The sequence below is a fragment of the Ranitomeya variabilis genome, chromosome 5 (genome assembly GCF_051348905.1).
Source record: "Ranitomeya variabilis isolate aRanVar5 chromosome 5, aRanVar5.hap1, whole genome shotgun sequence".
Taxonomy (NCBI): domain Eukaryota; kingdom Metazoa; phylum Chordata; class Amphibia; order Anura; family Dendrobatidae; genus Ranitomeya; species Ranitomeya variabilis.
The window spans coordinates 89,603,558-89,614,132 of record NC_135236.1 but is presented as its reverse complement, the minus strand read 5'-3'; positions in this window follow the sequence as shown (position 1 = coordinate 89,614,132).

Below are 10,575 nucleotides of genomic sequence, written 5' to 3'. Positions count from 1 at the left end.
ACATCGCTGTGCAATATACTACGTGGCTCTGTGCTGTATACTACATCACTGGGCAATAAACTACGTAACTGGGCAATATACTACGTGGCTGGGCAATATACTACGTGGCTGGGCAATATACTACGTGGCTGGGCAATATACTACGTGGCTGTGCAACATACTAAGTGGACATGCATATTCTAGAATACTAAAATGCTTTAGAATCGGGCCACAATCTAGTATTCTATAAACTTTTGACAACATGTGTCCGAATTTCCAAGCAATAAATTTTGATTTTTTTCTGAAAAGGAGAAATGGTCAACATAAAAAAAACAGTGCTTTCAGACCTCAAACAATGAGAAAACAAGTTCATAATCTTTTAAAAACAACAATACTAATGTTTTAACTCAGGAAGAGTTCAGAAATCAATATTTTGTGGAATAACCATGATTTTTAATCACAGCTTTCATGCGTCTTCGCATGCTTTCCACTAGTCTTTCACACCGCTTCTGGCACAAAAATTTAAGGAGTTCTTCTTTGTTTGATGGCTTGTGACTATCCATCATCCTCTTGATTACATTCCAGAGGTATTCAATAAGGGGTTCAGGTCTGGAGATTGGGCTGCCCATGACAGGGTTTTGATGTGGTGGTCTCTTCACCAATCACAAAGCCGGAACGTAATTTTAAAATCCTGAAGGACCTAAAATTACGTCACGGCTTGCTGTGATTGGTTGCGTCGCGGCCACATGGGCGATGCGACCAATCACAAGCCGTGACGTCACGGGAGGCAGGACACGCGCGCATTTTAAAATGCGCGCGTGTCCAGCCTCCCGTGACGTCACGGCTTGTGATTGATCGCGTCGCCCATGTGACCGCGACGCGACCAATCACAAAGCCGGAACGTAATTTTGAAATCCTGAAGGACCTGAAATTACGTCACGGCTTGCTGTGATTGGTCGCGTCGCGGCCACATGGGCGGCACGCGACCAATCACAAGCCGGGACTTCATTTAAGGAAGGAAACGCGCGAATTTTAAGCAAACAACGCTGCCGGTTCCCTCGGTGAGGTCCAGGCTGCGTCAGAGAGGTGAGTATAGCAATATTTTTTATTTTAATTCTTTATTTTACACATTAATGTTGTTTCGATACCGATACCCGATACCACAAAAATATCGGATCTCGGTATCGGAATTCCGATACAGCAAATATCGGCCGATACCCGATACTTGCGGTATCGGAATGCTCAACACTAGTCCCAACACCAAATATACAGTGTTGCAATAATATGAATACAAAAAAAACAGTTCAATAGGTGAAATATGAATATACATGTTCGACTATGGCCTTCTAGTACTGCACAATTTTACTAGCCCTCTCTGCCTCAGGAAATAGAGATGAAAGTTCTCCTTGTAGCGTGGGGTGAGAAGGGCAAACAGCCATTGGTCATTGTTCTCCAAAATGCTTGTAACATGAGGATCACGGCAAAGGCAGCGCAAGATAAAGTCAGCTATGTGTGCCAGGCTCCCAACAGGCAAGACTACCCTGGTCCCACCAGGTGGAAAACTCTCAATTTCCTCCTCCTCCTTTTTATCCCATCCATGCTGAACAGATGGGATGAAGCTGGTGTGGGTAGTACCCTCTGTAGTGCAGTCACTTATCTCCTGTTCATCCTTCTCTGCCTCCTCCTTCTCATTATCACCCAATCCGCACTGAGAAAATGAGATGAGGCCAAGCTGGGTAGTATTAGCCTGTATACTCTCTTCTTCCATCTCCACATGGTCCACATGCAAAGCTCTTCAATTGTAGACAAAGAGGCGGGATGGTTACGTTGATTATGGCGTCACCGTCACCAACCATCTCAGTCGATTCCTCAAAGTTTTGTAGATCCTCACTGATGTCAGATATCCATTCCCACTCATCGGTTGTTATGTGTGGAGTCTAACCGGAATACCAACGGGCATGTTGTAGCTGGAATTCAATTACTGCCCTTTGCTGCTCACAATACCTTCTTGCCAACATATACAATGTGGAGTTCCAGCATGTGGTCAAGTTGCACAACAGTCAGTGAGCTGGCACTTACAAGTGTTGCAGCAACACTGTGAGACCGATGGCAGCTGTAGCTGTCTTGCAAAAATGGATGCAAATGCGACACACCTTCACAAGTAGTTCTGGAAAATCTTGGTAGGTTTTCAGAAACTGCTGAACCGCTAGTTTGAGCATGTGCGCCAGGCATGGTAAGTGTGTGAGCTTTCCAAGCTTCAGAGATGCCACCAGGTTATGTCCATTATCACATATGGCAATGCCTGGTTTTATGTTCAGCAACAAGAGTCACAGATCTGTCTGGCCTGTTATACCTTTCCACAACTGTGCGGTGGCGTTCTTAGTCACCTAAACAAATTAGTTTTAGCATAGCCTGTTGATGCTTCACTGAGGCAGTGCTTCTCGCTCCCCACTGATCTTGATGACGCACTCCAAGATGGCAATGGGAAGATTGTAGGAGGACGAGGGGGTTCAGGAACTGGTGTAGGACATGGGTGAAACCCTCATGGAATTAGGGCCCACTATGCTTGTCTTTGGTAGCACGTGTGCCATCCCAGAGTCCAACCTAGTCTCGGCCTCTACACGGTTCACCCATTGTGCAGTCAGGGAAATGTAGCATCCATGGCCACAAGCACTTGTCCACGTGTTGGTCGCTAAGTGAATCTTCCCAGTAACTGCAATGGTCATGGCAAGGGTGTTGTTATGGGACATGTGCTGGTGTAAGGCAAGGGAAAATAGTGGTGGCTGGGGAACGAGTACCGAGGTTGCGGAAAGCCTCAGTATCCACAAAACTAAAAGGAAACATTTCCAGGGAAAGGATTATGAAAATGTGGTTGTTTAATGTTTGGGCCTGTGGGTGGCTGGGTATTTTCTACTAAGAATAAAGCAATCATTAATGATTGAGTTATCAAAAATGATCTTGTAAGTTTGAACTGCAACTTAAAAATAACTGTAAACACATGCCTCTTTATTTTAGATGAGAGCTACCTTTGTCATGTCGTTTTTATTTCTTAGTCAGTGTACATTATTAATACCGATAATGGAAAGTATATTGGACTGCCAGAAGCATTAAAAACTACTGTACTTTTCAGACCATAAGACACACTTTTTCCTTCACAAATTTGGATAGAAATGGGGAGTGCATTGTATAGTCCGGATGTACCTGCTCTGAATGGTTTGGTGGGGGAGCGGCAGTGGGACAGAGGAGGCAAGAGCCAGATGCTGCAACTAACCCAGCCAAGAGGTGGGAGGGACTATGGGCATGCGGAGCAGTGAATATTCATTCTCTTCAATAGCAGGCACACTGTTAGCCGCAGCTGCCGGCTTCCTGTTTCACGTGTGCCTGCTATTAAAGAGAAATGAGTATTCACTGCTCCATATGCTCGTAGTCCCAGGTATAGTATGAGTAATGAAAAAGGCAAGAAGATAAACGCAGAAGCACTCACCAATACTGTGGTCAGAAAAATTCTCCTTTATTGCAACATATACGGAGGGATCTTCATGGCACGGGGGAGTCTAACGAACAAGGAGTGTGTAGGACGGGACAACAGCCGTTTCACGCCGAACAACAGTGCTTCTACGGGTCCATGTCCGAGAGGAAGTGACGCCAGAAGAAAAAGGTAGGTATCCCCACCCTCTGCGTCAACCTCCAATCGGACTATGGACAAGGTGCAGAGTGCAAGATAGAAACAATTAAAAAATAACAAATTGCAAACATAAGGTTGTTATGGACAAACATTAATATCATCACAGTAATTCTGATCGTGATTTTCGATCCTATCAAAACCAAAATATCTCATAATTAACACAGCGGCGATCTACTCGTGCTCACAACACACCACATTTATCATGCTCAGCCAGATATATGACTTAAAGTATCTACATATAATAAGAAAAAGGAAACAATAACCAATATACAGATGCATGACCAAATACACAAAATCAATTATACACTGATGTAAAAGGAGTCTGACAGTCTACATGTTCCCATAAGGATTATAATACTGACCCATGGTATCTCATAAAATACAAAAAACAGGTACAGTTTTTTCTATCATTTATGTCTCACAGAAAAACGGACATGTCCACTCTGTCATTAAGACCAGCTGGACCAGTAGCTCGTGTCCGCATGATCCATTTAGCTTCTTGTCTCAATAGGATCTTGTTTAAATCACCTCCCTGTAGTGGTAAAGACACTCTCTCGATACCTGCAAAAGTGAGAACACTCGGATCACCTCCATGGGATTCTCTCACGTGACTAATAAGTCTGGGTACTCCTTTCCCCGAAGCAATTGATTTAAAATGTTCTCTAAAACGTACGTATAGTTTCCGTATTGTTTTCCCAATGTAAAATCGTTTACATGGGCAGAAGAGGACATATACGACGTATTCAGACTTACATGAAATAAATTGCTGGACATTATGCATCATAGAACCGATGGTTAACAACTGCCCAGAAACATGAAACTGACAAAACTGGCAATGCCCACATCGTTGATTCCCTTTGGGAGCTGCATGATCTAGCCAAGTAGTTTTTTCCTTTGCTACCCGATTGCAGATCAATACATCTCTTACCCATGTGCTTCTTCTATTAGACACAAGGGGTCCCCCTGCAGTTCTACCCACCAGGTCTCTATCTTCTTCCAATACGTGCCAATGTTTACGGATAGTAGATCGTATCTCTCTATCCATAGGACCGTATTGGAAGCAGAAAGTAAACCGTTCTCTGGAATTACCTTGCGGTCTCTCATTCCGATGATGGGATGTAATCCCAACTCGTCCTGCCGTAGTTTTAAGTAGATCTTCCGGGTATCCTCTATCTCGGAGTCTCTGAAACAACTCATCCGATTGTACTTGGAAACCAGTTTGCGTATTATTCACTCGTCGTGCCCTCAACAATTGACCATAAGGTAAGGCCCTTTTTACATGATTCGGGTGAAAGCTATCGAAGTGTAAGAAGGAATTAACGGCAGTTGGTTTCCGGAAGATAGACGTGCATATCTCACCTTCCACTACTTGTACAGATACATCTAAAAATTCTATACCCATACCTCCAAATTTGTGAGCGAAGGACATCCCCATCTGATTGCACTCATTAAGCTATTTTACAAACGAAACAGTCTTCTTCAGTACCGTCCCACACCAAGATTACATCATCCACATATCTCATATAGAGCTTAATGTGATTCAAGAAGGCATTCTTACTAGAATAAACATAATCTTCTTCAAACACGGCCATGTACAAATTGGCGAAAGTTCATGCAGCCGGGGTCCCCATGGCAGTCCCAGTGGTCTGCCTGTACCACACATCCAAAAACGTGAAGGCGTTGTGTGTAAGTATAAAATTCAAACCTCCACAGACAAAATCGATATATCCAGGACTTCTGTAAGTACTGTTCAAAATCCTTCTGACAGTATCTACACCTAGAGTCTGGGGGATATTGGTGTACAGGCTGACCACATCGATGGATGCCAGGGAGAACCCCGGCTGCCAGACAAAGTTCTGAATGTGTCCTAAAAAGGAGTCCGTATCCTTGATGTAGGATGGGATGTCCTTCAATAAGGGACGTAAGAGCCAATCAATGTACTGGGACAGGGGCTCGGTGAGCGACCCTATCCCAGACACGATTGGTCTTCCAGGGGGAGTTGTTACCGACTTATGGATTTTAGGGAGGTAATACCAATGAGGTTTGGTGGGAAAGGTAGGAAGCAATTTTTCGGCTTTCTTCTGTGTTATTACTCCACTCTCCACTGATTTTCTTAAAAAGGTACATAGCTCATTCTTAAATTTTTGTGTGGGATTTCCTTGTAATCGGGCATAAATGGTGGTATCTGACAATTGTCTACTAGCTTCCGCTAGATATGCCTCTCTAGGTAGTAGCACCGTCTTACCCCCCTTGTCAGCAGGACATACAATGACGTCCGTCCAGCCAGCTATCTCCCTCAGCGCTTTTTTCTCACTGTTCGCAAGATTAGGGGTCACCTTTTATAAAACAATACTTCAATATCTTTTAAAACTAGAGTTTCGAATAAGTCAATCATGTTCCCTGGGGATACAGGGGGCATATACGTAGAGGGAACCCCACCCATGAATGGGGTAAATTCCCCCCGAACTGGATTCTCTGCCCCTAGTTGCTCCGTATTGGTTATACTGAGTATGTGCCCCCTGTATCCCCAGGGAACATGATTGATTTATTTGAAACTCTAGTTTTAAAAGATATTGAAGCATTGTTTTATAAAAAGGTGACCCCTAATCTTGCGGACAGTGAGAAAAAAGCGCTGAGGGAGATAGCTGGCTGGACGGACGTCATTGTACGTCCTGCTGACAAGGGGGGTAAGACGGTGCTACTACCTAGAGAGGCATATCTAGCGGAAGCTAGTAGACAATTGTCAGATACCACCATTTATGCCCGATTACAAGGAAATCCCACACAAAAATTTAAGAATGAGCTATGTACCTTTTTAAGAAAATCAGTGGAGAGTGGAGTAATAACACAGAAGAAAGCCGAAAAATTGCTTCCTACCTTTCCCACCAAACCTCATTGGTATTACCTCCCTAAAATCCATAAGTCGGTAACAACTCCCCCTGGAAGATCAACCGTGTCTGGGATAGGGTCGCTCACCGAGCCCCTGTCCCAGTACATTGATTGGCTCTTACGTCCCTTATTGAATGACATCCCATCCTACATCAAGGATACGGACTCCTTTTTAGGACACATTCAGAACTTTGTCTGGCAGCCGGGGTTCTCCCTGGCATCCATCGATGTGGTCAGCCTGTACACCAATAACCCCCAGACTCTAGGTGTAGATACTGTCAGAAGGATTTTGAACACTGCTGACAGAAGTCCTGGATATATCGATTTTGTCTGTGGAGGTTTGAATTTTATACTTACACACAACGCCTTCACGTTTTTGGATGTGTGGTACAGGTAGACCACTGGGACTGCCATGGGGACCCCGGCTGCATGTACTTTCGCCAATTTGTACATGGCTGTGTTTGAAGAAGACTATGTTTATTCTAGTAAGAATGCCTTCTTGAAACACATTAAGCTCTATATGAGATATGTGGATGATGTAATCTTGGTGTGGGACGGTACTGAAGAAGACTTTGTTTCATTTGTAAAATATCTTAATGAGTGCAATCAGATGAGGATGTCCTTCGCTCACAAATTTGGAGGTATGGGTATAGAATTTTTAGATGTATCTGTACAAGTAGTGGAAGGTGAGATATGCACGTCTATCTTCCGGAAACCAACTGCCGTTAATTCCTTCTTACACTTCGATAGCTTTCACCCGAATCATGTAAAAAGGGCCTTACCTTATGGTCAATTGTTGAGGGCACGACGAGTGAATAATACGCAAACTGGTTTCCAAGTACAATCGGATGAGTTGTTTCAGAGACTCCGAGATAGAGGATACCCGGAAGATCTACTTAAAACTACGGCAGAACGAGTTGGGATTACATCCCATCATCGGAATGAGAGACCGCAAGGTAATTCCAGAGAACGGTTTACTTTCTGCTTCCAATACGGTCCTATGGATAGAGAGATACGATCTACTATCCGTAAACATTGGCACGTATTGGAAGAAGATAGAGACCTGGTGGGTAGAACTGCAGGGGGACCCCTTGTGTCTAATAGAAGAAGCACATGGGTAAGAGATGTATTGATCTGCAATCGGGTAGCAAAGGAAAAAACTACTTGACTAGATCATGCAGCTCCCAAAGGGAATCACCGATGTGGGCATTGCCAGTTTTGTCAGTTTCATGTTTCTGGGCAGTTGTTAACCATCGGTTTTATGATGCATAATGTCCAGCAATTTATTTCATGTAAGTCTGAATACGTCGTATATGTCCTCTTCTGCCCATGTAAATGATTTTACATTGGGAAAACAATACGGAAACTATACGTATGTTTTAGAGAACATTTTAAATCAATTGCTTCGGAGAAAGGAGTACCCAGACTTATTAGTCACGTGAGAGAATCCCATGGAGGTGATCCGAGTGTTCTCACTTTTGCAGGTATCGAGAGTGTGTCTTTACCATCACAGGGAGGTGATTTAAACAAGATCCTATTGAGACAAGAAGCTAAATGGATCATACGGACACGAGCTACTGGTCCAGCTGGTCTTAATGACAGAGTGGACATGTCCGTTTTTCTGTGAGACATAAATGATAGAAAAAACTACCTGTTTTTTGTATTTTATGAGATACCATGGGTCAGTATTATAATCCTTATGGGAACATGTAGACTGTCAGACTCCTTTTACATCAGTGTATAATTGATTTTGTGTATTTGGTCATGCATCTGTATATTGGTTATTGTTTCCTTTTTCTTATTATATGTAGATACTTTAAGTCATATATCTGGCTGAGCATGATAAATGTGGTGTGTTGTGAGCACGAGTAGATCGCCGCTGTGTTAATTATGAGATATTTTGGTTTTGATAGGATCGAAAATCGCGATCAGAATTACTGTGATGATATTAATGTTTGTCCATAACAACCTTATGTTTGTAATTTGTTATTTTTTAATTGTTTTTATCTTGCACTCTGCACCTTGTCCATAGTCCGATTGGAGGTTGACGCAGAGGGTGGGGATACCTACCTTTTTCTTCTGGCGTCACTTCCTCTCGGACATGGACCCGTAGAAGCGCTGTTGTTTGGCGTGAAACGGCTGTTGTCCCATCCTACACACTCCTTGTTCGTTAGACTCCCCCGTGCCGTGAAGATCCCTCCGTATATGTTGCAATAAAGGAGAATTTTTCTGACCACAGTATCGGTGAGTGCTTCTGCGTTTATCTTCTTGCCTTTTTCATATGAATGACTTTTTGCTCTCACGCAAGCACCACCGTTAGATACGTCAGCGGGTCTGCCTCACATTGATAGTACACCATGAGATATATCCTCTAAATTAGGCTGTGCCGCTCTACTTTTTTCTTTTTTTCTTTACAGTTTGAGTAATGCTGTAGCTGTCCTCGGCTTGTAAGCAGCGAATGATGTCACCGCCATGTGCTACTTACAAGCATAAATCAGCTTCTGGCATGAGAACAGGATGCTGCGAGGGAGTGCTGGGAAGGTAAGTTGAATTTTTTTAATGTTTTTCTGATAGGAGCCATGTACACCAGGATTTAGATGGGGGACCATACACTCACTGGCCACTTTATTAGGTACACCTGTCCAACTTCTTGTTAACACTTAATTTCTAATCAGCCAATCACATGGCGGCAACTCAGTGGCATGTAGACATGGTCAAGACAATCTCCTGCAGTTCAAACCGAGCATCAGTATGGGGAAGAAAGGTGATTTGAGTGCCTTTGAACGTGGCATGGTTGTTGGTGCCAGAAGGGCTGGTCTGAGTATTTCAGAAACTGCTGATCTACTGGGATTTTCACGCACAACCATCTCTAGGGTTTACAGAGAATGGCCCGAAAAAGAAAAAAAATCCAGTGAGCGGCAGTTCTGTGGGCGGAAATGCCTTGTTGATGCCAGAGGTCAGAGGAGAATGGGCAGACTGGTTCGAGCTGATAGAAAGGCAACAGTGACTCAAATCGCCACCCGTTACAACCAAGGTAGGCCTAAGAGCATCTCTGAACGCACAGTGCGTCGAACTTTGAGGCAGATGGGCTACAGCAGCAGAAGACCACACCGGGTACCACTCCTTTCAGCTAAGAACAGGAAACTGAGGCTACAATTTGCACAAGCTCATCGAAATTGGACAGTAGAAGATTGGAAAAACGTTGCTTGGTCTGATGAGTCTCGATTTCTGCTGCGACATTCGGATGGTAGGGTCAGAATTTGGCGTAAACAACATGAAAGCATGGATCCATCCTGCCTTGTATGGAGCATCTTTGGGATGTGCAGCCGACAAATCTGCGGCAACTGTGTGATGCCATCATGTCAATATGGACCAAAATCTCTGAGGAATGCTTCCAGCACCTTGTTGAATCTATGCCATGAAGAATTGAGGCAGTTCTGAAGGCAAAAGGGGTCCAACCCGTTACTAGCATGGTGTACCTAATAATGTGGCCGGTGAGTGTATATACCTGGATTGGGAGAAATATTTACAGTGTGTATGGAAAGTATTCAGACCCCTTTCAATTTTTCATTCTTTGTTTCATTGCAGCCATTTGGTAAATTCCAAAAAGTTAATTTTTTATCTGATTAATGTACACTCTGCACCCCATCTTGACTGAAAAAAACAGAAATGTAGACATTTTTACAAATTTATAAAAAAAAGAGAAACTGAAATATAACATGGTCATAAGTATTCAGAACCTTTGCTCAGTATTGAGTAGAAGCTCCCTTTTGAGCTAGTACAGCCATGAGTCTTCTTGGGAATGATGCAACAAGTTTTTCACACCTGGATTTGGGGATCCTCTGCCATTCTTCCTTGCAGATCCTCTCCAGTTCCATCAGGTTGGATAGTGGACAGCCATTTTTAGGTCTCTCCAGAGTTGCTCAATTGGATTTAGGTCAGTGCTCTGGCTGGGCCAGTCGAGAATGGTCACAGAGTTGTTCTGAAGCCACTCCTTTGTTATTTTAGCTGTGTGCTTAGAG